The sequence below is a fragment of the Entelurus aequoreus genome, linkage group LG28, assembly GCF_033978785.1.
Source record: "Entelurus aequoreus isolate RoL-2023_Sb linkage group LG28, RoL_Eaeq_v1.1, whole genome shotgun sequence".
Taxonomy (NCBI): Eukaryota; Metazoa; Chordata; class Actinopteri; order Syngnathiformes; family Syngnathidae; genus Entelurus; species Entelurus aequoreus.
This window is the reverse complement of record NC_084758.1, coordinates 11,953,770-11,980,232: the sequence shown is the minus strand read 5'-3', so window position 1 is coordinate 11,980,232 and position 26,463 is coordinate 11,953,770. Positions and strand designations below refer to the sequence as shown.

Here is a 26,463-nt window from a genome sequence, read left to right as displayed (position 1 = left end):
GAGTCCAGTCCATAGTGGATCTAACATAATAGTGAGAGTCCAGTCCATAGTGGATCTAACATAATAGTGAGAGTCCAGTCCATAGTGGATCTAACACAATAGTGTGAGAGTCCAGTCCATAGTGGATCTAACATAATAGGGAGAGTCCAGTCCATAGTGGATCTAACATAATAGTGAGAGTCTAGTCCATAGTGGATCTAACATAATAGTGAGAGTCCAGTCCATAGTGGATCTAACATAATAGTGAGAGTCCAGTCCATAGTGGATCTAAAATAATAGTGTGAAAGTCCAGTCCATAGTGGATCTAACATAATAGTGTGAGAGTCCAGTCCATAGTGGATCTAACATAATAGTGAGAGTCCAGTCCATAGTGGATCTAACATAATATTGTGAAAGTCCAGTCCATAGTGGATCTAACATAATATTGTGAAAGTCCAGTCCATAGTGGATCTAACATAATAGTGTGAGAGTCCAGTCCATAGTGGATCTAACACAATAGTGTGAGAGTCCAGTCCATAGTGGATCTAACATAATAGTGAGAGTCCAGTCCATAGTGGATCTAACATAATAGTGAGAGTCCAGTCCATAGTGGATCTAACATAATAGTGAGAGTCCAGTCCATAGTGGATCTAACATAATAGTGTGAGAGTCCAGTCCATAGTGGATCTAACATAATAGTGAGAGTCCAGTCCATAGTGGATCTAACATAATAGTGTGAGAGTCCAGTCCATAGTGGAGCTAACATAATAGTGAGAGAGTCCAGTCCATAGTGGATCTAACATAATAGTGAGAGTCCAGTCCATAGTGGATCTAACATAATAGTGTGAGAGTCCAGTCCATAGTGGATCTAACATAATAGTGAGAGTCCAGTCCATAGTGGATCTAATATAATAGTGATAGTCCAGTCCATAGTGGATCTAACATAATAGTGAGAGAGTCCAGTCCATAGTGGATCTAACATAATAGTGAGAGAGTCCAGTCCATAGTGGATCTAACATAATAGTGAGAGAGTCCAGTCCATAGTGGATCTAACATAATAGTGTGAAAGTCCAGTCCATACAACTCTGAGATGGTTACCTGAAAAATGTGTCAAAAATGCTAGCCTGCTAACATTTAGCCTGCTAACATTAGCATGCATCAATTACTAAAATATGACTAATGCATACACCTACAAATTTAGCTAAAAAAAAGTTAGCATACTAACGTCAACAAATGATACCTACTCGGATCTTGGACAGCCACAGGAAGGACCTTATCAGGACCCGAAATCTACAAGCAGAGAGGGGGCAAACCTGACACCGCTCCAAGCACCTTTTGTTTGAACTGTTTATGTATGCTAACTTTTTTTAGCAAAATTTGTAGGCATACGCATCAGTCATATTTTAGTACTTGATGCTAACAGGCTAGCATTTTAAACTCATTTTTCAGGCAACCATCTCAGAGTTATATATTTTGTCACTTCACGCACGTTACAGTTAGCATTTTAGCATGCTAAAATTAGCATTAGCGCGATAAAATTTTCAGGTACATTCCGTTATACATCCATTTGTACTTTTTCAACGACTTAATCAAATAGCATTAGCATTAATGTGTATACGTGTAACACATGCTTATGTTGGGGGTGTTCAAAGTGCAGCCCAAGGGCCAATTTTTAAATGGCCTGCGGCACAACCGTTAGCATTTTAATATTAGCATGCTATCTTTTTATGCACATTTTGCAGGTATACACATCAGTGTCAAATATTTAGTTACTTAACAAATAATACCTGTTAGCAAGTTAAGTAATTAAATATTTGACACTGCAAAATTTGCATAAAAGGTAGCATGCTAATATTAAATGCTAACGGTTGTGCCGCAGGCCATTTAAAAATTGGCCCTTGGGCTGCACTTCGAATATTTGTTACACGTAATCACATTTATGCTAACACTATTTGATTAAGGCGTTAAAAAATGTTCAGGGCTGAAGTTGGAAATAGTAAAAAATGGATGTATAAGGGAATGTACCTGAAAATGTTAGCGGGCTAATCCTAATGTTAGCATGCTAAAATGCTAACTAACGTGCGTCAAGTGACAAAATATACAACTCTGAGATGGTTACCTGAAAAATGTGTTAAAAATGCTAGCCTGCTAACATTAGCATGCATCATTTACTAAAATATGACTAATGCATATACCTACAAATTTTGCTAAAAAAAAGTTAGCATACCAACATCAACAAATGATACCTACTCAGATCTTGGACAGCCACAGGAAGGACCTTATCAGGACCCGAAATCTACAAGCAGAGAGGGGGCAAACCTGACACCGCTCCAAGCACCTTTTGTTTGAACTGTTTATGTATGCTAGCTTTTTTTTAGCAAATTTGTAGGCATACGCATCAGTCATATTTTAGTACTAGCAGGCTAGCATTTTAAACACATTTTTCAGGCAACCATCTCAGAGTTACATATTTTGTCACTTGACGCACGTTACAGTTAGCATTTTAGCATGCTAACATTAGCATTAGCGCGCTAATATTTTCAGGTACATTCCGTTATACATCCATTTTTACTTTTTCAACGCCTTAATCAAATAGTGTTAGCATAAATGTGATTACGTGTAACAAATGTTCGAAGTGCAGCCCAAGGGCCAATTTTTAAATGGCCTGTGACACAACCGTTAGCATTTTAATATTAGCATGCTACCTTTTATGCAAATTTTGCTGGTATACACCTCAGTGTCAAATATTTAGTTACTTAACAAATGTAAGCTGAGTAACTAAATATTTGACGCTGAGGTGTATTCCTGCAAAATTAGCATACAAAGTAGCATGCTAATATTATTATTGCTAACGGTTGGGTGATGATTTTAACGGGGGCCACAAATGGAACACTTTGGCTCCCGTTCTGCTTACTGGTGTGAGAACATTTATTTATTTGGGTTTTCGTCAAAATTCCAAACTAATTGACATCATTTGCATAGCACCGGCAGCTGTAGCACAGCCGGGCCCCCGGGGGGGACATCAGTGTTTCCTCATCAGTGTGAATTCCCTTCTCTCAAAAGTCATCACGGAATTCAGACACTGAAACTCCATGGCAGGCTGGCAACGGTTGCCAGGGAAACGCACAGGCGGCAATCATGGTGGTCATGGCTCAGCTCAGCAGGGATGCACAATATGGACTCCCTTTCTGGTTGTGCTTACCGACCTCGAAGCTATTTTATTTGGAACATGGTGTAATAAGTGTGACCGGTAGATGGCAGTCACACATAAGAGAGACGTGTAGACTGCAATATGATGGCAGTCACACATAAGAGATACGTGTAGACTGCAATATGATGGCAGTCACACTTAAGAGATACGTGTAGACTGCCATATGATGGCAGTCACACATAAGAGACGTGTAGACTGCAATATGATGGCAGTCACACATAAGAGATATATGTAGACCGCAATATGATGGCAGTCACACATAAAAGATACATGTAGACTGCAATATGATGGCAGTCACACATAAGAGAGATGTGTAGACTGCAATATGATGGCAGTCACACATAAGAGATACATGTAGACTGCAATATGATGGCAGTCACACATAAGAGATATATGTAGACCACAATATGATGGCAGTCACACATAAGAGAGACGTGTAGACTGCTATATGAAGGCAGTCACACAAGAGATACATGTAGACTGCAATATGATGGCAGTCACACATAAAAGATACATGTAGACTGCAATATGATGGCAGTCACACATAAGAGAGATGTGTAGACTGCAATATGATGGCAGTCACACATAAGAGATACATGTAGACTGCAATATGATGGCAGTCACATATAAGAGATATATGTAGACCGCAATATGATGGCAGTCACACATAAGAGAGACGTGTAGACTGCTATATGAAGGCAGTCACACAAGAGATACATGTAGACTGCAATATGATGGCAGTCACACATAAAAGATACATGTAGACTGCAATATGATGGCAGTCACACATAAGAGAGATGTGTAGACTGCAATATGATGGCAGTCACACATAAGAGATACATGTACACTGCAATATGATGGCAGTCACACAAGAGATACGTGTACACTGCAATATGATGGCAGTCACACATAAGAAATACGTGTAGACTGCAATATAATGGCAGTCACACATAAGGAATACGTGTAGACTGCAATATGATGGCAATCACACATAAGAGATATGTGTTGACTGCAATATAATGGCAGTCACACATAAGAAATACGTGTAGACTGCAATATGATGGCAGTCACACATAAGAGATACGTGTAGACTGCAATGTGATGGCAATCACACATAAGAGATACGTGTAGACTGCAATATGATGGCAGTCACACAAGAGATACGTGTAGACTGCAATATGATGGCAGTCACACCTAAGAGATATGTGTAGACTGCACTATGATGGCAGTCACACATAAGAGATACGTGTAGACTGCAATATGATGGCAGTCACACGTAAGAGATATGTGTAGACTGCAATATGATGGCAGTCACACATAAGAGATACGTGTAGACTGCAATATGATGGCAGTCACACATAAGAGATATGTGTAGACTGCATTATGATGGCAGTCACATATAAGAGATATGTGTAGCCTGCAATATGATGGCAGTCACACATAAGAGATATGTGTAGACTGCAATATGATGGCAGTCACACATAAGAGATACGTGTAGACCGCACTATGATGGCAGTCACATACAAGAGATATGTGTAGCCTGCAATATGATGGCAGTCACACATAAGAGATATGTGTAGACTGCAATATGACTCAAGTAAACAACACCAACACTTTATATGTTCCATTGAAAATATAGAACATTACACATGGGACTCAAAATATTGATGAAATCAGTGTATGTCCCTTTAAGACTTCCATATGCTCCCAAACACTACATAAGTTGGTCCTTCTTCAAAATGGCCTAATGATACACATTATTACATTTGTTACGTATAAATCAGTAGATAACTTGCTGTGAAACCAGAAGAGGTTTACTTTAACAATTACTTTTCTAGTAGAAAGGGAATGGCCCCATTTTACCTGACACATGAAACGTGACAAATTGGGGTGTTGCACCATCCACTTTTACCCACCCAGGACTGACATCTGACAATATTGTGTGTTGCATGACCAGATATGGATGTTTAAAGACATACAATCACATGAAGCACACCTATGATGGTGCCTGCTGGTACCTGCTGATGTGTATTTGGGATCTGCATGAGTCCCCAAAATGTCATGTCCAACTATGGAGGTATGGTGGAGATGTTTATAAAACAATCTTGCCTTCTTTCATACTTCCTCCAAAAAGTGTGACGTCAGCAGATGATCCATTTATGGTAGTTTTACCCAGAGTGCTTTGCGCTATAGACAATAAAAACCTTCCTAATGTGTGAATGTTTCTAACATTCACTCATTCATGTTTTCTACACCAAAATTCATCTATTTATTCTTCTTCTTCTTCTTCTCCAGATTTTGGCGCGCTCTACCTTCCACATTTTTTCACCCGATTCAAAGCGTTCCAACTTGAAACTGTTCAGCTTATTCGGGAATCGCGGGCTTTCTCTTGACAAATTCCAAAAATTCCAAAATTTCCCAGAATTCCAGGTTTTCCCCAGGACATTTTTCCCCATTCAAAATGAATTTGCCATTTCCACATTTTTCAACCTATTCAAACCATTCCACCTTCAACATATTCCACCATCCTGGACATTCAAACTATCATTTTTCCAAAATTTTTTGAACAGGAAAAATTCCAGATTTTCCCGAAATTCCTGGCATTCCTTGACTCCATTTCTCAATTAAAAATGTTACTCCTTCAACATTTCTCGAGCGATTTAAAATAATTCCAACACCAATCATTTCAACTCATTCACAACATTCAAGTCTTTTAACATTTTTCCCCCCAAAAATTCCCACTTATCCCAAATTTCCATGAAATTCCCATTGAAATGAATGGGACATTTTTTAAAGTTACACAATTCCAAGTTCTAAAAATTTCCAGGAATTCCCAGAATACCCAGTTTTTTCAAACCCGTTTTTCTGGCGGCGACTCCTTCCACATTGTTCAACAAAAATTCCAGGATTTCCCACAATTCCCTTTTTTTTCCCATTCAAAATGAGTTGGCCATTTTTCAAACTTCCACCATTTCCACATTTTTCAACCTATTCAAACCATTCTACCTTCAACACATTCCTCTTATTTTTCAAAGTTCTAAAAAATTCCATGTATTCCCATCCATCCATCCATCCATCTTCAACCGCTTATCCGGAATCGGGTCGCGGGGACAGCAGCTCCAGCAAAGACCCCCAGACTTCCCTCTCCAGAGCAACATTTGCGACTTCCTCCTGGGGAATCCCGAAGCGTTCCCAGGCCAGAGAGGAGATGTAATCCCCCCATCTGGTCCTTGGCCTGCCGGGGGGCCTCCTCCCAGTGGGACGTGCAACAAGGACCTCCCTAGGGAGACGCTCGTGAGGCATCCGCACGAGATGCCCGAACCACCTAAGCTGGCTCCTTTCCAAGCGAAGGAGCAGCGGCTCTACTCCGAGTCTCTCTCGGGTGACTGCACTTCTCACCCTATCTCTAAGGGAGATGCCAGCCACCCTTCTGAGGAAACTCATTTCGGCCGCTTGTATCCGCGATCTTATTCTTTCGGTCATTACCCACACTTCATGACCATAGGTGAGAGTAGGAATGTAGATAGCTCGGTAGACCGAGAGCTTTGCCTTCTGACTCAGCTCCCGTTTCGTCACAACAGTGCGGCAGAGAGACTGCAATACTGCCCCAGCTGCTCCGATTCTCCGGCTGATTTCCTTCTCCATCTTTCCCTCACTCGTGAACAAGACCCCGAGATACTTAAACTCCTCCACCTGGGACAGAGTCCTGTCCCCTACCCGGACTGTACAAACCATCGGTTTCCTGCTGAGAACCATGGCCTCAGATTTGGAGATGCTGATCCTCATTCCAGCCGCTGAACACTCGGCTGCGAACCGATCCAGTGAGAGCTGAAGGTCACGAACCGAAGGTGCCATCAGGACCACATCATCTGCAAACAGCAGTGACGCAACCTTTAGCCCCCCGAGACGTATACCCTCTCCGCCATGGCCACGACTCCGCCTAGAAATCCTGTCCATGAAAATCACAAACAGGATAGGTGACAGAGCGCAGCCCTGGCGGAGACCAACCCCCACTGGAAACGGATCCGACTTACATCCAAGCACCCGGACACAACTCTCGCTTTGGTTGTACAGAGATTGGATGGCCCTCAGCAGGGTTCCCCTCACTCCGTACTCCCTCAGCACCTCCCACAAGATCTCCCGAGGGACGCGGTCATACGCCTTCTCCAAATCCACAAAACACATGTAGACTGGATAGGCATACTCCCAGGCCCTCTCCAGGATTCCCGCAAGCGTAAAGAGTTGGTCAGTTGTTCCACGACCAGGACGGAATCCACATTGCTCCTCTTGAATCTGAGGTTCGACTATCGGCCGGACCCTCCTTTCCAGTACCTTGGCGTAAACTTTCCCAGGGAGGCTGAGTAGTGTGATACCCCTGTAATTAGCACACACCCTCTGGTCCCCCTTTTTGAAAAGGGGAACCACCACCCCAGTCTGCCACTCCCTCGGCACTGTCCCAGACTTCCACGCAATGTTGAAAAGGCGTATCAACCAAGACAGCCCATCAACACCCAGAGCCTTCAGCATTTCTGGACGGATCTCGTCAACCCCCGGAGCTTTGCCACTGTGGAGTTGTCTAACTACCTCAGTGACTTCACCCCGAGAGATCGACGTCGATCCCCCATCATCCTCAGGCCCTGCTCCTATCAGGGAGGGTGTGTCTGATGTATTTGGGTTCAGGAGTTCCTCAAAGTGCTCTTTCCAACGCCCTACGACTTCCTCACTTGAAGTCAGCAAAGTCCCATCCTTGCCGTACACAGCTTGGATGGTTCCCTGCTTCCCCCTCCTGAGGTGCCGTATGGTCTTCCAGAACAGCTTTGGTGCCGCCCGATAGTCCTTCTCCATGGATTCCCCGAACTGCTCCCACACCCTCTGCTTAGCCTCGTCCACAGCCACGGCCGCTGCCCTTCGGGCCCGTCGGTACCTTGCAACTGCCTCCGGAGTCCCCTGGGATAACATACCCCGGTAGGACTCCTTCTTCAGTCGGACGGCTTCCCTGACCACCACTGTCCACCAGGGTGTTCGAGGGTTACCGCCCCTTGAGGCACCTAAGACCTTCTGGCCACAGCTCGCAGCTGCAGCTTTAGCAATAGAGGCTTTGAACACTGCCCATTCCTGTTCAATGTCCCCAACCTCCACAGGGATGGCAGAGAAGTCCCGCCGGAGGTGGGAGTTGAAGTCCTTCCGGACAGAGGACTCCTCCAAACGTTCCCAGTTCACCCGCACTACACGCTTGGGTTTGCCAGGTCTGTCCAGAGGTTTCCCCCGCCATCTAACCCAACTCACCACCAGATGGTGATCAGTTGACAGTTCAGCCCCTCTCTTCACCCGAGTGTCCAAAACATACGGCCTCAGATCAGCTGATACGATTACAAAATCGATCATTGATCTTTGGCCTAGGGTGCTCTGGTACCAGGTACACCTATGAGCATCCTTATGCTTGAACATGGTGTTTGTTATCGCAAGTCCGTGACTAGCACAGAAGTCCAATAACAATCCACCACTCAGGTTCAGATCAGGGAGACCGTTCCTCCCAATCACGCCAGTCCAAGTATCACTGTCATTGCCCACGTGCGCGTTGAAGTCCCCCAGCAAGACTATGGAATCCCCTGCCGGTGCCCCATACAGGACCCCATGCAAGGTATCCAAGAAGGCTGAATACTCTGAACTCCTGTTTGGTGCGTATGCACAAACAACAGTCAGAGTTTTCCCCCCTCCAACCCTAAGGCGAAGGGAGGCGACCCTCTTGTCCACTGGGGTGAACTCCAACGTACAGGCACTCAGCCGGGGACTCGTGAGTATCCCCACACCCGCCTGTGCCCTCACGCCCTGAGCAACTCCAGAAGTGAACAAGGTCCATCCCTTGTCCAGGAGTGTGGTTTCAGAGCCCTTGCTATGCGTAGAGGTAAGCCCCACCAGATCCAACCGGTAGCGCTCCACCTCTCGCACCAGCTCAGGCTCCTTCCCCACCAGCGTAGAGACGTTCCACGTCCCGAAAGTCAGCCTCTGCTGCCCCGAATTGGTCCGTCTGGAGCCTCCACTTTCACTGCCATCCACTTGGCAGCGCACCCGACCCCACTGGTTCCGACCGCGGGTGGTGGGCCCACGTGGCAGAGAAGATGGTGTGTCCACGTAGCTTCTTCGGGCTGTGCCCGGCCGGGCTCCGTGGCAAGCCCGGCCACCAGGCGCTCGCTGACGAGCCCTACCTCCGGGCCTAGCTCCGGAGGAGGGCCCCGGGCTTCCTCCGGGCCGGGTAACGCATCCTCTTATAGTATAGTTCATGGGGGGTATCGTAACCCTGATGGGGGGGGCATTCGGGTACTACACCTTGCCCAAGGGTGACCCGGAACTATGTAAGGCAGGGGCGTTCAACTCCCTGAGGCTTAATACAAGCCCACATACCTATGCTTAATACAAGCCCACATACCATGTATTCCCGTTTTTTTCAAACCCTTTTTTCTGGCGACTACTCCTCCCACATTTTTCAACCCACTTCAACCGTTCTACGGTCCAAATATTCATCTTAATTAAGACAAAAAACAAGTTGTTTTTTTAACTGGAAAAATTCCCGGTTTCAACCATTTCAACTCGTTCAAAACATTCAAAATTTTTAGCATTTTCAAAAAAAATCCTGTTTTTCCCCAAAATCCCATTGAAATCAATGGGACATTTTTCAAAGTTCCACAACTTCCACATCAACTTCAAAATATTCAGCCTGTTCAGGAATTTTGTGTTTTACTTCAACAAGTTTTTAAAAAATTCCAGGATTTCCCAAAATTCCCTTTTTTTGTCTTTTTCCCATTCAAAATGAATTGGCCATTATTCAAACTTCCACCATTCCACCTTCAACACATTCCACTTATTCTGGACATGCAAACTATTATTTTTCCAAGTTCTAAAAAATTCCAGGAATTCCCGCTTTTTTCAAACCCTTTTTTCACCCTTTTTTCTGGCGACTACTCCTCCCACATTTTTCAACCCACTTCAATCGTTCCACCGTCCAAACATTCATCTTAATTAGTTTTTGGAACTGGAAAAATTCCCAGTTTCAACCATTTCAACTCATTCACAACATTCAAAATATTTAGAATTTTCCAAAAAATTCCTGTTTTTCCCAAAATTCCCATTCCAACACCAACCATTTCAACTCATTCACAACATTCAAGTATTTTAACATTTTTCCCCAAAAAAATTCCCACTTATCCCAAATTTCCATGAAATTCCCATTGAAATGAATGGGACATTTTTTAAAGTTCCACAATTCCAAGTTCTAAAAATTTCCAGGAATTCCCAGAATACCCAGTTTTTTCAAACCCGTTTTTCTGGCGGCGACTCCTTCCACATTGTTCAACAAAAATTCCAGGATTTCCCACAATTCCCTTTTTTTTCCCATTCAAAATGAGTTGGCCATTTTTCAAACTTCCACCATTTCCACATTTTTCAACCTATTCAAACCATTCTACCTTCAACACATTCCTCTTATTTTTCCAAGTTCTAAAAAATTCCAGGAATTCCCGTTTTTTTCAAACCCTTTTTTCAGGCGACTACTCCTCCCACATTTTTCAACCCACTTCAACCGTTCTACCGCCCAAACATTCATCTTAATTAAGACAAAAAACAAGTTGTTTTTTGAACTGGAAAAATTCCCGGTTTCAACCATTTCAACTCATTCAAAACATTCAAAATATTTATCATTTTCAAAAAAATTCCTGTTTTTCCCCAAATTCCCATTGAAATCAACGGGACATTTTTCAAAGTTTCACAACTCCCACATCAACTTCAAAATATTCAGCCTGTTCAGGAATGTTGTGTTTTACTTCAACAAGTTTTAAAAAAAATTCCAGGATTTCCCAAAATTCCCTTTTTTTGTATTTTTCCCATTCAAAATGAATTGGCTATTTTTTCAAACTTCCACCATTCCACATTCAACACATTCCACTTATTCTGGACATGCAAACTATTATTTTTCCAAGTTCTAAAAAATTCCAGGAATTCCCGCTTTTTTCAAACCCTTTTTTCACCCTTTTTTCTGGCGACTACTCCTCCCACATTTTTCAACCCACTTCAACCGTTCCACCGTCCAAACATTCATCTTAATTAGTTCTTGGAACTGGAAAAATTCCCAGTTTCAACCATTTCAACTCATTCACAACATTGAAAATATTTTGAATTTTCCAAAAAATTCCTGTTTTTCCCAAAATTCCCATTCCAACACCAACCATTTCAACTCATTCACAACATCCAAGTCTTTTAACATTTTTCCCCCAAAAAATTCCCGCTTATCCCAAATTTCCATGAAATTCCCATTGAAATGAATGGGACGTTTTTCAAAGTTCCACAATTCCGAGTTCTAAAAAATTCCAGGAATTCCCAGAATACCCAGTTTTTTCAAACCCGTTTTTCTGGCAGCGACTCCTCCCACATTGTTCAACAAAAATTCCAGGATTTCCCACAATTCCCTTTTTTTCCCATTGAAAATGAGTTGGCCATTTTTCAAACTTCCACCATTTCCACATTTTTCAACCTATTCAAACCACTTCAACACATTCCTCTTATTTTTCCAAGTTCTAAAAAATTCCAGGAATTCCCGTTTTTTTCAAACCCTTTTTTCACCCTTTTTTCTGGCGACTACTCCTCCCACATTTTTCAACCCGCTTCAACTGTCCACCGTCCAAACATTCCTCTTAATCAGGACAAAAAAAACACTTTTTTTTTTAACTTGAAAAATTCCCGTTTTTTTTTTAATTCTTTAATACCATTTCTAAATGTCCCCATCATTTACCCAAATTTTTCCCAATGGGACATTTTTAAAAGTTCCACAACTCCCACATCAACTTCAAAATATTCAGCCTGTTCAGGAATTTTGTGTTCTACTTGAACAATTAAAAAAAAAAAAAATCAGGATTTCCCAAAATTCCCTTTTTTTTGTCTTTTTCCCATTCAAAATTAATTGGCCATTTTTCAAACTTCCACCATTCCACCTTCAACACATTCCACTTATTCCGGACATGCAAACTATTATTTTTCCAAGTTCTAAAAAATTCCAGGAATTCCCGCTTTTTTCAAACCCTTTTTTCACCCTTTTTTCTGGCAACTACTCCTCCCACATTGTTCAACCCACTTCAACCATTCCACCGTCCAAACATTCATCTTAATTAGTTTTTGGAACTGGAAAAATTCCCGGTTTCAACCATTTGAACTCATTCACAGCATTCAAAATATTTAGCATTTTCCAAAAAATTCCTGTTTTTCCCAAAATTCCCATTCCAACACCAACTCATTCACAACATTCAAGTATTTTAACATTTTTCCCCCAAAAAAATCCCGCTTATCCCAAATTTCCATGAAATTCCCATTGAAATGAATGGGACATTTTTCAAAGTTCCACAATTCCAAGTTCTAAAAAATTCCAGGAATTCCCAGAATACCCGGTTTTCTGGCGGCGACTCCTCCCACATTGTTCAACCCACTTCAACCGTTCCACCGTCCAAACATTCCTCTTAATTAGGACAAAAAACTAAGTACTTTTTTGAACTGGAAAAATTCCCAGTTTCAACCATTTCAACTCATTCAGAACAGTCAAAATATTTAAAATTTTCAAAAAAATTCCTGCTTTTCCGGAAATTCCCAAATGTTTCTAAAATTCCCAATTCCAAATGTTTCCCAATGGGACATTTTTCAAAGTTCCACAACTCCCACATCAACTTCAAAATATTCAGCCTGTTCAGGAATCGTGTGTTCTAAAAAAAATTCCAGGATTTTCCACAATTCCCTTTTTTTTTCTTTTTGTCATTCAAAATGAGTTGGCCATTTTTCAAACTTACACCATTTCCACATTTTCCAACCTATTCAAACCATTCTACCTTCAACACATTCCTCTTATTTTTCCAAGTTCTAAAAAATTCCAGGAATTCCCGTTTTTTTCAAACCCTTTTTTCAGGCGACTACTCCTCCCACATTTTTCAACCCACTTCAACCGTTCTACTGCCCAAACATTCATCTTAATTAAGACAAAAAACAAGTTGTTTTTTGAACTGGAAAAATTCCCGGTTTCAACCATTTCAACTCATTCACAACATTCAAAATATTTATCATTTTCAAAAAAATTCCTGTTTTTCCCCAAATTCCCATTGAAATCAACGGGACATTTTTCAAAGTTTCACAACTCCCACATCAACTTCAAAATATTCAGCCTGTTCAGGAATTTTGTGTTTTACTTCAACAAGTTTTAAAGAAAATTCCAGGTATTCCCAAAATTCCCTTTTTTTGTATTTTTCCCATTCAAAATGAATTGGCTATTTTTCAAACTTCCACCATTCCACCTTCAACACATTGCACTTATTCTGGACATGCAAACTATTATTTTTCCAAGTTCTAAAAAATTCCAGGAATTCCCGCTTTTTTCAAACCCTTTTTTCACCCTTTTTTCTGGCGACTACTCCTCCCACATTTTTCAACCCACTTCAACCGTTCCACCGTCCAAACATTCATCTTAATTAGTTTTTGGAACTGGAAAAATTCCCAGTTTCAACCATTTCAACTCATTCACAACATTCAAAATATTTTGAATTTTCCAAAAAATTCCTGTTTTTCCCAAAATTCCCATTCCAACACCAACCATTTCAACTCATTCACAACATTCAAGTCTTTTAACATTTTTCCCAAAAAAAATTCCCGCTTATTCCAAATTTCCATGAAATTCCCATTGAAATGAATGGGACGCTTTTCAAAGTTCCACAATTCCGAGTTCTAAAAATTTCCAGGAATTCCCAGAATACCTGTTTTTTCAAACCCGTTTTTCTGGCGGCGACTCCTCCCACATTGTTCAACAAAAATTCCAGGATTTCCCACAATTCCCTTTTTTTTCCCATTCAAAATGAGTTGGCCATTTTTCAAACTTCCACCATTTCCACATTTTTCAACCTATTCAAACCATTCTACCTTCAACACATTCCTCTTATTTTTCCAAGTTCTAAAAAATTCCAGGAATTCCCGTTTTTTTCAAACCCTTTTTTCAGGCGGCCCACTTCAACCGTTCTACCGCCCAAACATTCATCTTAATTAAGACAAAAAACAAGTTGTTTTTTGAACTGGAAAAATTCCCGGTTTCAACCATTTCAACTCATTCAAAATATTTATCATTTTCAAAAAAATTCCTGTTTTTCCCCAAATTCCCATTGAAATCAACGGGACATTTTTCAAAGTTTCACAACTCCCACATCAACTTCAAAATATTCAGCCTGTTTAGGAATTTTGTGTTTTACTTCAACAAGTTTTAAAAAAAATTCCAGGATTTCCCAAAATTCCCTTTTTTTGTATTTTTCCCATTCAAAATGAATTGGCTATTTTTCAAACTTCCACCATTCCACCTTCAACACATTCCACTTATTCTGGACATGCAAACTATTATTTTTCCAAGTTCTAAAAAATTCTAGGAATTCCCGCTTTTTTCAAACCCTTTTTTCTGGCGACTACTCCTCCCACATTTTTCAACCCACTTCAACCATTCCACCGTCCAAACATTCCTCTTAATTAAGACCAAAAAAAAGTTGTTTTTTGAACTGGAAAAATTCCCGGTTTCAACCATTTCAACTCATTCACAGCATTCAAAATATTTAGCATTTTCCAAAAAATTCCTGTTTTTCCCAAAATTCCCATTCCAACACCAACTCATTCACAACATTCAAGTATTTTAACATTTTTCCCCCAAAAAATTCCCGCTTATCCCAAATTTCCATGAAATTCCCATTGAAATGAATGGGACATTTTTCAAAGTTCCACAATTCCAAGTTCTAAAAAATTCCAGGAATTCCCAGAATACCCGGTTTTTTCAAACCCGTTTTTCTGGCGGCGACTCCTCACACATTTTTCAACCGTTCCACCATCCAAACATTCCTCTTAATTAGGACAAGAAACAAGTAGTTTTTTGAACTGGAAAAATTCCCAGTTTCAACCATTTCAACTCATTCACAACCGTCAAAATATTTAGCTTTTTTTTTTAAATTCCTGCTTTTCCGGAAATTCACAATGTTTTCTAAAATTCCCATTGAAATCAATGGGACATTTTTCAAAGTTCCACAACTCCCACATCAACTTCAAAATATTCAGCCAGTTCAGGAATTGTGTGTTCTAAAAAAAATTCAAAATGAGCTGGCCATTTTTTTAAACTTACACCATTTCCACATTTTCTAACCTATTCAAACCATTCCACCTTCAACATATTCCACTAACCCTTGAAATTCTAACTATCATTTTTCCAAGTTGTAAAAAATTCCAGGAATTCAAAGAATTCCCATTTTTTCAAATCCTTTTTTCACCGGAAATTCCCAAATGTTTCCCAATGGGACATTTTTCAAAGTTCCACAACTCCCACATCAACTTCAACATATTCAGCCTGTTCAGGAATGTTGTGTTCTACTTCAACAATAAAAATAAAAAACATTCCAGGATTTCCCACAATTCCCTTTTTTTTCCTTTTTCCCATTCAAAATGAGTTGGCCATTTTTCAAACTTCCACCATTTCCACATTTTTCAACCTATTCAAACCATTCCACCTTCAACACATTTCTCTTATTTTTCCAAGTTCGAAAAAATTCCAGGAATTCCAAGAATTCCCGTTTTTTTCAAACCCTTTATTCTGCCGACTACTCCTTCCACATTTTTCAACCCACTTCAACCGTTCCACCGTCCAAACAGTCCTCTACATCAGGACAAAAAACTAAGTTGTTTTTTTAACATGAAAAATTCCCGGTTTTCCCGAAATGTTGTAATACCATTTCTCAATTAAAAATGTTACTACTTCAACATCTCTCGACCGATTTGAAAAATTCCAACACCAACCATTTCAACTCATTCAGAACATTCAAAATATTTAGTATTTTCCAAAAAATTCTTGCTTTTCCCGAAATTCCCATTGAAATTAATGGGACATTTTTCAAAGTTCCACAACTCCCATATCAACTTCAAAATATTCAGTCTGTTCAGGAATTTTGTGCTCCACTTCACAATAAAAAAAAAAAAATCCACGATTTTTCACCATTCCCTATTTTTTTTTTCTTTTTCCCATTCAAAATGAGTTGGCCATTTTTAAAACTTCCACCATTTCCAAATTTTTCAACCTATTCAAACCATTCCACCAACATATTCCACTTATTCTGGACATTCAAACAATCATTTTTCCAAGTTCTAAAAAATTCCAGGAATTACAAGAATTCTCGTTTTTTGAAATCATTTTTTCACCCTTTTTTCTGGCGACTACTCCTCCCACATTTTTCAACCCATTTCAACCATTCCACCGTCCAAAAATTCTTCTTAATCAGGACAAAAAAACAATGTTTTTTGAACTTAAAAAATTCCAGGTTTTCCTGAAATGTTGTAATACCATTTGTCAATTAAAAATGTTACTACTTCAACATTTCTCGACCAATTTCAAAAATGTCAACATTTCTCGACCAATTTGAAAAATTCCAACACCAACCATTTCAACTCATTCACAACAGTCAAAATATTTAGCATTTTCAAAAAAACTCCTGCTTTTCCAGAAATTTCCAAATTTTTGTGAAATTCCCATTGAAATTAATGGGACATTTTTCAAAGTTCCACAACTCCCACATCAACTTCAAAATATTCAGCCTGTTCAGGAATTTTGTGTTCTACTTCAACACGTTTTTAAAAAATTCCATGATTACCCAAAATTCCCTTTTTTTGTCTTTTTCCCATTCAAAATGAATTGGCCATTTTTCAAACTTCCACCATTCCACCTTCAACACATTCCACGTATTCTGGACATGCAAACTATTATTTTTCCAAGTTCTAAAAAATTCCAGGAATTCCCGCTTTTTTCAAACTCTTTTTTCACCCTTTTTTCTGGCGACTACTCCTCCCACATTTTTCAACCCACTTCAACCATTCCACCGTCCAAACATTCCTCTTAATTAGGACAAAAAACAAGTTGTTTTTTTAACTGGAAAAATTCCCGGTTTCAACCATTTCAACTCATTCACAACAGTCAAAATATTTAGAATTTTCCAAAAAATTCCTGTTTTTCCCAAAATTGCCATTCCAACACCAACCATTTCAACTCATTCACAACATTCAAGTCTTTTAACATTTTTCCCAAAAAAAATTCCTGCTTATCCCAAATTTCCATGAAATTCCCATTGAAATCAATGGGACATTTTTCAAAGTTCCACAACTCCCACATCAACTTCAAAATATTCAGCCTGTTCAGGAATTTTGTGTTCTACTTCAACAATTTAAAAAAAAATTCCAGGATTTCCCACAATTCCCTTTTTTTTCCCATTCAAAATGAGTTGGCCATTTTTCAAACTTCCACCATTTCCACATTTTTCAACCTATTCAAACCATTCTACCTTCAACACACCCCTCTTATTTTTCTAAGTTCTAAAAAATTCCAGGAATTCCCATTTTTTCAAATCCTTTTTTCACCCTTTTTTCTGGCGACTACTCCTTCCACATTTTTTAACCCACTTCAACCGTTCCACCGTCCAAGCATTCCTCTTAATCAGGACAAAAAAAACACTTTTTTTTTTTTAACTTGAAAAATTCCCGTTTTTTTCAAAATTCCTTAATACCATTTAATGTCCACATCATTTACCCAATTTTTTCCCAATGGGACATTTTTAAAAGTTCCACAACTCCTACACCAACTTCAAAATATTCAGCCTGTTCAGGAATTTTGTGTTCTACTTAAACAATTTTTAAAAAAAATTCCAGGATTTCCCAAAATTCCCTTTTTTTGTCTTTTTCCCATTCAAAATGAATTGGCCATTTTTCAAACTTCCACCATTCCACCTTCAACGTATTCCATGTATTCTGGACATGCAAACTATTATTTTTCCAAGTTCTAAAAAATTCCAGGAATTCCAAGAATTACCGGGTTTTTTTTCAAACCCTTTTTTCACCCTTCTTTCTGGCAACAACTCCTCCCACATTTTTCAACCGTTCCACCGTCCAAACATTCTTCTTAATCAGTACAAACAAACAAAATTGTTTTTTTAACTTGAAAAATTCCCGGTTTTCCCAAAATTCAATTTCTCAATTATAAATGTTACTACTTCAACATTTCTTGACCGATTTGAAAAATTCCAACACCAACCATTTCAACTCATTCACAACAGTCAAAACATTCAGCATTTTCAGAAAAAATCCTGCTTTTCCGAAAATTCCCAAATGTTTCCCTATGGGACATTTTTCAAAGTTCCACAACTCCCACATCAACTTCAAAATATTCAGCCTGTTCAGGAATTTTGTGTTGTACTTCAAAAAATGTTAAAAAATTCCAGGATTTCCCACAATTCCCTTTTTTCTTTTTCTTCTTCCCCATTCAAAATGAGTTGGCCATTTTTCAAACTTCCACCATTTCCACATTTTTCAACTTATTCAAACCATTCCACCATCAACATATTCCTCTTATTTTTCCAAGTTCTAAAAAATTCCAGGAATTCCAAGAATTCCCGTTTTCTCAAACCCTTTTTTCACCCTTTTTTCTGGCGACTACTCCTTCCGCATTTTTCAACCCACTTGTTCCACCATCTAAACATTTCCCTTAGTCAGGACAAGAATACAAAGTTGTTTTTTGAACTTGAAAAATACCCGGTTTACCCGAAATTCTGTAATACCATTTCTCAATTATAAATGTTACTACTTCAACTATTCTCGACCGATTTGAAAAATTCCAACACCAACCATTTCAACTCATTCACAACAGTCAAAATATTCAGCATTTTCAGAAAAAATCCTGCTTTTCCAAAAATTTCCAAATGTTTCCCAATGGGACATTTTTCAAAATTCCACAACTCCCACATCAACTTCAAAATATTCAGCCCTGTTCAGGAATTCTGTGTTCTACTTCAAAGAATTTAAAAAAATTCCAGGATTTCCCACAATTCCCTTTATTTTTAATTTTTCCCTTTCAAAATGAATTTGCCATTTTTCAAACTTCCACCATTTCCACATTTTTCAACCTATTCAAATCATTCCACCATCAACATATTCCACTCATCCTGGACATTCAAACAATCATTTTTCCAAGTTCTAAAAAATTCCAGGAATCCCAAGAAATCCCGTTTTTTTCAAACACTCATTTCACACTTTTTCTGGCGACTACTCCTTCCACATTTTTCAACCCACTTCAACCGTTCCACCGTCAAAACATTCCTCTTAATCAGGACCAAAAATTAAGAGGTTTTACGGACTGAAAAAAATTCCCAGTTTTTCCGAAATTTCGTAATACCATTTCTCCATTAAAAATGTTACTACTTCAACATTTCTCGACCGATTTGAAAAATTCCAACACCAACGATTTCAACTCATTCAGAACATTCAAAATATTTAGCATTTTCCCAAAAAATTCCTTCTTTTCCCGAAATTCCCATTGAAATGAATGGAACATTTTTCAAAGTTCCACAATTCCCACATTTTTCATCCGATTCAAACCGTTCCAACTTCAAAATATTCAGCCTGTTCAGGAATTGTGTGCTCTACTTCAACAATGAGTCATTTTCAAGTTCGACTTCAGCATTGGAACATTCACCCGCAATTCCCTCAGGAATTGCCTCATCTAGTTGTCTATCCTCTTTTTGTGGGGCAGACTGGCTCGTACATGCACGTGCATCCTCCGCAGTTGTCATTTGTAATACAAAGTAGCGTACATGTATTACTTATCATCTTATTACTATTATTACTTATATTACTAGTCAGGAGACTCGCTATAGAAGCAATAAAAACTACAACAAAGATGACGGGGAGAAGACACTGTCGAAGTGGAGGCACGTAAACAAAACAGGAAGATTCGTGTCCAGGTAGTCACATCAAAGCGTGGAGTGAACCACATCTGACCCCCCAGCCCACAGTTTGACACCCGGGCTTCAGAGGCTGACACACCATATGGTGCAAGGCATTATGGGATTTAGCCAGTTAGCAAGGTGACTCACAGAGCTGCTAATCTGCAAAATGTCCATTTTAGACAAGGGAGGGAGCATCTGAGACAAAACACACACAGAGTGTGTGTGTGTGTTTTAGCACTTTTAAACACACACAGTATAATATTATTTATTTTAAAAACCAATACAATATATGTATAAAAAAGATACATTTAGGCCTCCACTCAGACTTGATACCGGGGACCCCAAAAGGTTTTGGTCAAAAAAAAATATTACAAATGTGTCATTATTTAGTATTATTATTATTATTATTCAAAGTTTAAATCTCTAGATCAACATTAGGTCTATCTGTAAATATAACGCTTTTAAAGATTTAAGTTGTATGCCATTTTTGTCAAGGAAAACCGTTTTTTTTATGGGAAAAAAACACAAAATATGCAATATTTTCCCCCAATAAATTTTTTTAAAGTGGAATATTTGAGATTATATAATAATTGGAGTTTTAAAAAGGTCAATAACTCACAACAACATTGATTTTAATTCATTATTTTTTTGAGCAACTACACTTAAAAAAAAAAAAGTCCCACTAAAATTATTAATTTTAATGATTAATTATTAATTAAATTAACCTTTTTTTTTTACTTTTACCACACTAGTCTCAAGATCAACTTCAGATCTATCCGTCAATTATACGTTTTCTTGTTGTTTATGGTTTTTGTTTGTTCCTTTTAGGCCCTTCTTTAAAAAAAACTTTGTTTTTTAAATGGCAACCAAAAAATATGCAACATTTCCCCCCCAAAATATCTCAAAGTGGAATATTTAATGTGAAGTAAACGGAGCCTTGAATAGGTCAATAATTCATAATGACATTGATTTTGATTTATTATTATTTTTTAAAGAAAGAAACAGCCCGCATGGCAGCTTTGTGTCATTAGAGTAAATAATGCAACATTTTCTTGTTACATTTCACCTGTTTTATGTTTTTTATTTTTTTTTCATCGTATTTTTAGAATGTGCCGTGGGGCCGTTAAAAAATTACCTGCGGGCCGCAAATGGCCCCCGGGCCGCACTTTGGACACCCCAGATCTATGGGATTTAACGGGATTTAATGGGAATAAACATTGAATGCAACATGCTAGATCTAGCATGGTTATTAGCTAAAACAACCTGATTTAATGCAATTTCAGTAGAATTTCAACCCTGCACTGTGCATTCCTCCATCACATGCACAGATCATTCCCAGCATGCTACACACTACAGCAGAGCTATTGAGGCCACACTAGTATTTGAGCCCAAGGACTTCATCCAGTCAGGTAAGTGTTGATATTACTGGGGTAAATATATTTGATCTATGGTATTTAAGTTTAATTGCTTGTTACCGTATGACTGTAGACTAGTGGTCCCCAACCTTTTTGTAGCTGCGGACCGGTCAACGCTTGAAAACTTGTCCCACGGATTTAATTTGATTTTTATTTTTTTTATTGTATTTTTTTTTTCCATAAAGAAATACAATCATGTGTGCTTACGAACTGTATCCCTGCAGACTGTATTGATCTATATTGACATATAATGTATATATTGTGTTTTTTATGTTGATTTAATAAAAAAAAAATATATATATATATATATATATATATATTTTTTTTTCCCCATAAAGAAATACAATCATGTGTGCTCACGGACTGTATCCCTGCAGACTGTATTGATCTATATTGATATATAATGTATATAATGTGTTTTTTATGTTGATGTAATTTTTTTTTTTAAATATATATATATATATATATATATATATATATATATATATATATATATATATATATATATATATATATATATATATATATATATATATATTATTACTAGGTATGTGGGCTTGTATTAAGCCTCAGGGAGTTGAACGCCCCTGCCTTACATAGTTCCGGGTCACCCTTGGGCAAGGTGTAGCACCCGAATGCCCCCCCCATCAGGGTTACGATACCCCCCATGAACTACACTAAAAGAGGATGCGTTACCCGGCCCGGAGGAAGCCCGGGGCCCTCCTCCGGAGCTAGGCTCGGAGATAGGGCTCGTCAGCGAGCGCCTGGTGGCCGGGCTTGCCACGGAGCCCGGCCGGGCACAGCCCGAAGAAGCTACGTGGACACACCATCTTCTCTGCCACGTGGGCCCACCACCCGCGGTCGGAACCAGTGGGGTCGGGTGCGCTGCCAAGTGGATGGCGGTGAAAGTGGAGGCTCCGGACGGACCAATTCGGGGCAGCAGAGGCTGACTTTCGGGACGTGGAACGTCTCTACGCTGGTGGGGAAGGAGCCTGAGCTGGTGCGAGAGGTGGAGCGCTACCGGTTGGATCTGGTGGGGCTTACCTCTACGCATAGCAAGGGCTCTGAAACCACACTCCTGGACAAGGGATGGACCTTGTTCACTTCTGGAGTTGCTCAGGGTGTGAGGGCACAGGCGGGTGTGGGGATACTCACGAGTCCCCGGCTGAGTGCCTGTACGTTGGAGTTCACCCCAGTGGACAAGAGGGTCGCCTCCCTTCGCCTTAGGGTTGGAGGGGGGAAAACTCTGACTGTTGTTTGTGCATACGCACCAAACAGGAGTTCAGAGTATTCAGCCTTCTTGGATACCTTGCATGGAGTCCTGTATGGGGCGCCGGCAGGGGATTCCATAGTCTTGCTGGGGGACTTCAACGCGCACGTGGGCAATGACCGTGATACTTGGACTGGCGTGATTGGGAGGAACGGTCTCCCTGATCTGAACCTGAGTGGTGGATTGTTATTGGACTTCTGTGCTAGTCACGGACTTGCGATAACAAACACCATGTTCAAGCATAAGGATGCTCATAGGTGTACCTGGTACCAGAGCACCCTAGGCCAAAGATCAATGATCGATTTTGTAATCTTATCAGCTGATCTGAGGCCGTATGTTTTGGACACTCGGGTGAAGAGAGGGGCTGAACTGTCAACTGATCACCATCTGGTGGTGAGTTGGGTTAGATGGCGGGGGTAACCTCTGGACAGACCTGGCAAACCCAAGCGTGTAGTGCGGGTGAACTGGGAACGTTTGGAGGAGTCCTCTGTCCGGAAGGACTTCAACTCCCACCCCTGGCGGGACTTCTCTGCCATCCCTGTGGAGGTTGGGGACATTGAACAGGAATGGGCAATGTTCAAAGCCTCTATTGCTAAAGCTGCAGATGCGAGCTGTGGCCAGAAGGTCTTAGGTGCCTCAAGGGGCGGTAAACCTCGAACACCCTGGTGGACAGTGGTGGTCAGGGAAGCCGTCCGGCTGAAGAAGGAGTCCTACCGGGGTATGTTATCCCAGGGGACTCCGGAGGCAGTTGCAAGGTACCGACGGGCCCGAAGGGCAGCGGCCGTGGCTGTGGACGAGGCTAAGCAGAGGGTGTGGGAGCAGTTCGGGGAATCCATGGAGAAGGACTATCGGGCGGCACCAAAGCTGTTCTGGAAGACCATACGGCACCTCAGGAGGGGGAAGCAGGGAACCATCCAAGCTGTGTACGGCAAGGATGGGACTTTGCTGACTTCAAGTGAGGAAGTCGTGGGGCGTTGGAAAGAGCACTTTGAGGAACTCCTGAACCCAAATACATCAGACACACCCTCCCTGATAGGAGCAGGGCCTGAGGATGATGGGGGATCGACGTCGATCTCTCGGGGTGAAGTCACTGAGGTAGTTAGACAACTCCACAGTGGCAAAGCTCCGGGGGTTGACGAGATCCGTCCAGAAATGCTGAAGGCTCTGGGTGTTGATGGGCTGTCTTGGTTGATACGCCTTTTCAACATTGCGTGGAAGTCTGGGACAGTGCCGAGGGAGTGGCAGACTGGGGTGGTGGTTCCCCTTTTCAAAAAGGGGGACCAGAGGGTGTGTGCTAATTACAGGGGTATCACACTACTCAGCCTCCCTGGGAAATTTAACCCAAGGTACTGGAAAGGAGGGTCCGGCCGATAGTCGAACCTCAGATTCAAGAGGAGCAATGTGGATTCCGTCCTGGTCGTGGAACAACTGACCAACTCTTTACGCTTGCGGGAATCCTAGAGAGGGCCTGGGAGCATGCCTATCCAGTCTACATGTGTTTTGTGGATTTGGAGAAGGCGTATGACCGCGTCCCTCGGGAGATCTTGTGGGAGGTGCTGAGGGAGTACGGAGTGAGGGGAACCCTGCTGAGGGCCATCCAATCTCTGTACAACCAAAGCGAGAGTTGTGTCCGGGTGCTTGGATGCAAGTCGGATCCGTTTCCAGTGGGGGTTGGTCTCCGCCAGGGCTGCGCTCTGTCACCTATCCTGTTTGGGATTTTCATGGACAGGATTTCTAGGCGGAGTCGTGGCCATGGCGGAGAGGGTATACGTCTCGGGGGGCTAAAGGTTGCGTCACTGCTGTTTGCAGATGATGTTGTCCTGATGGCACCTTCGGTTCGTGACCTTCAGCTCTCACTGGATCGGTTTGCAGCCGAGTGTTCAGCGGCTGGAATGAGGATCAGCATCTCCAAATCTGAGGCCATGGTTCTCAGCAGGAAACCGATGGTTTGTACAGTCCGGGTAGGGGACAGGACTCTGTCCCAGGTGGAGGAGTTTAATATCTCGGGGTCTTGTTCACGAGTGAGGGAAAGATGGAGAAGGAAATCAGCCGGAGAATCGGAGCAGCTGGGGCAGTATTGCAGTCTCTCTGCCGCACTGTTGTGACCAAACGGGAGCTGAGCCAGAAGGCAAAGCTCTCGGTCTACCGAGCTATCTACATTCCTACTCTCACCTATGGTCATGAAGTGTGGGTAATGACCGAAAGAATAAGATCGCGGATACAAGCGGCCGAAATGAGTTTCCTCAGAAGGGTGGCTGGCATCTCCCTTAGAGATAGGGTGAGAAGTTCAGTCACCCGAGAGAGACTCGGAGTAGAGCCGCTGCTCCTTCGCTTGGAAAGGAGCCAGCTTAGGTGGTTCGGGCATCTCGTGCGGATTCCTCACGAGCGTCTCCCTAGGGAGGTCCTCGTTGCACGTCCTACTGGGAGGAGGCCCCGCGGCAGGCCAAGGACCAGATGGGGGGATTACATCTCCTCTCTGGCCTGGGAACGCTTCGGGATTCCCCAGGAGGAAGTCGCAAATGTTGCTCTGGAGAGGGAAGTCTGGGGGTCTTTGCTGGAGCTGCTGGAGCTGCTGGAGCTGCTGTCCCCGCGACCCGATTCCGGATAAGCGGTTGAAGATGGATGGATGGATGGATATATTATTACTTTTTTTAAATTTCTTGTGCGGCCCGGTACCAATTGGTCCGCAGCCCGGTGTTGGGGACCACTGCTGTAGACTACTCCAGCAGACTTCCACTCAAGCTAGCTAGCTGTTCCTGTACTTGTTCAATGATTTTGGGGCCAATATCTCTAGCGAGCTAGGTTCATGTACCACCACAGTCTCATAATGAACCCAAAATATTTCTCCGTTAGCCGTGATGCTAATTTTCTCAATGTTAAATCCCGTTCATTTATGCTAACGACGTTAGCGATCCGAATTGACCTTTTTTTGTGGTGTGTAAAGTTCAACGAAAACTAAATCAAAAGGTGTAGTTTCCTCTGCCATTCTGTTGTCATACGAGAATGTAGCTTATAGTTTGATTTAGCATGCTGATTGAGTGTTCATGTATTCATCGAGCCTATTTCTAGTCATTTGTCCATCAGTAACATATTGTTAAAGACTACTCCAATTGTTTAGCTGACTATTTATAGCATTGCATTAGTCTTTTACAAGCTTCTCATCTTATTCTACAGAATAAGATGGACGGTGTCCAACTTTGAATAATCAAAAAAAATTGTCAAAATTTCCAAACTTCCCCCAGCTTAACTTTCCCGTGGTAAATTTGTGGGAAAGTTTCCGGAAATTTACCGGAAACTTTCCACCCCTTTGCACGTCTAAATGCATTACAGGCAAAACAAAATAAAATCTCACAGTAGTGATGTGCAATACCACTGATTAGAGATGTCCGATAAATGCGTTAAAATGTAATATCGTAAATCATCGGTATCGGTTTGTTTTTTTTATCGGTATCGGTTTTTTTTGTGGGTTTTTTTTGTTTTTTTTGTTTTTTATTAAATAAACATAAAAAAGTATCCTCTTTTGTAAAGTAAATCTGAAAAGCCGATATGGCCATCTACATCTACTATATGATTTGCCTGAGAAGCTGGACAGGACAAAAAACAAAAACAAAAATCAACATAAAAAACAAGTTACACTTACAATTAGTACACCAACCCAAAAAACCTCCCTCCCCCATTCACACTCATTCACACAAAAGGATTGTTTCCTTCTGTTATTAATATTGTGGTTCCTACATTATATATCAATATATATCAATACAGTCTGCAAGGGATACAGTC

At 40.9% G+C, this 26,463-nt stretch overlaps 1 protein-coding gene across 9 annotated transcripts in view; it reads right to left on the bottom strand.

Moving 5' to 3' along the window:
* Nucleotides 1-26,463, bottom strand: part of prom1a (prominin 1a) — a 366,218-nt gene that overhangs the window by 333,655 nt on the left and 6,100 nt on the right. The window lies entirely within an intron of this gene.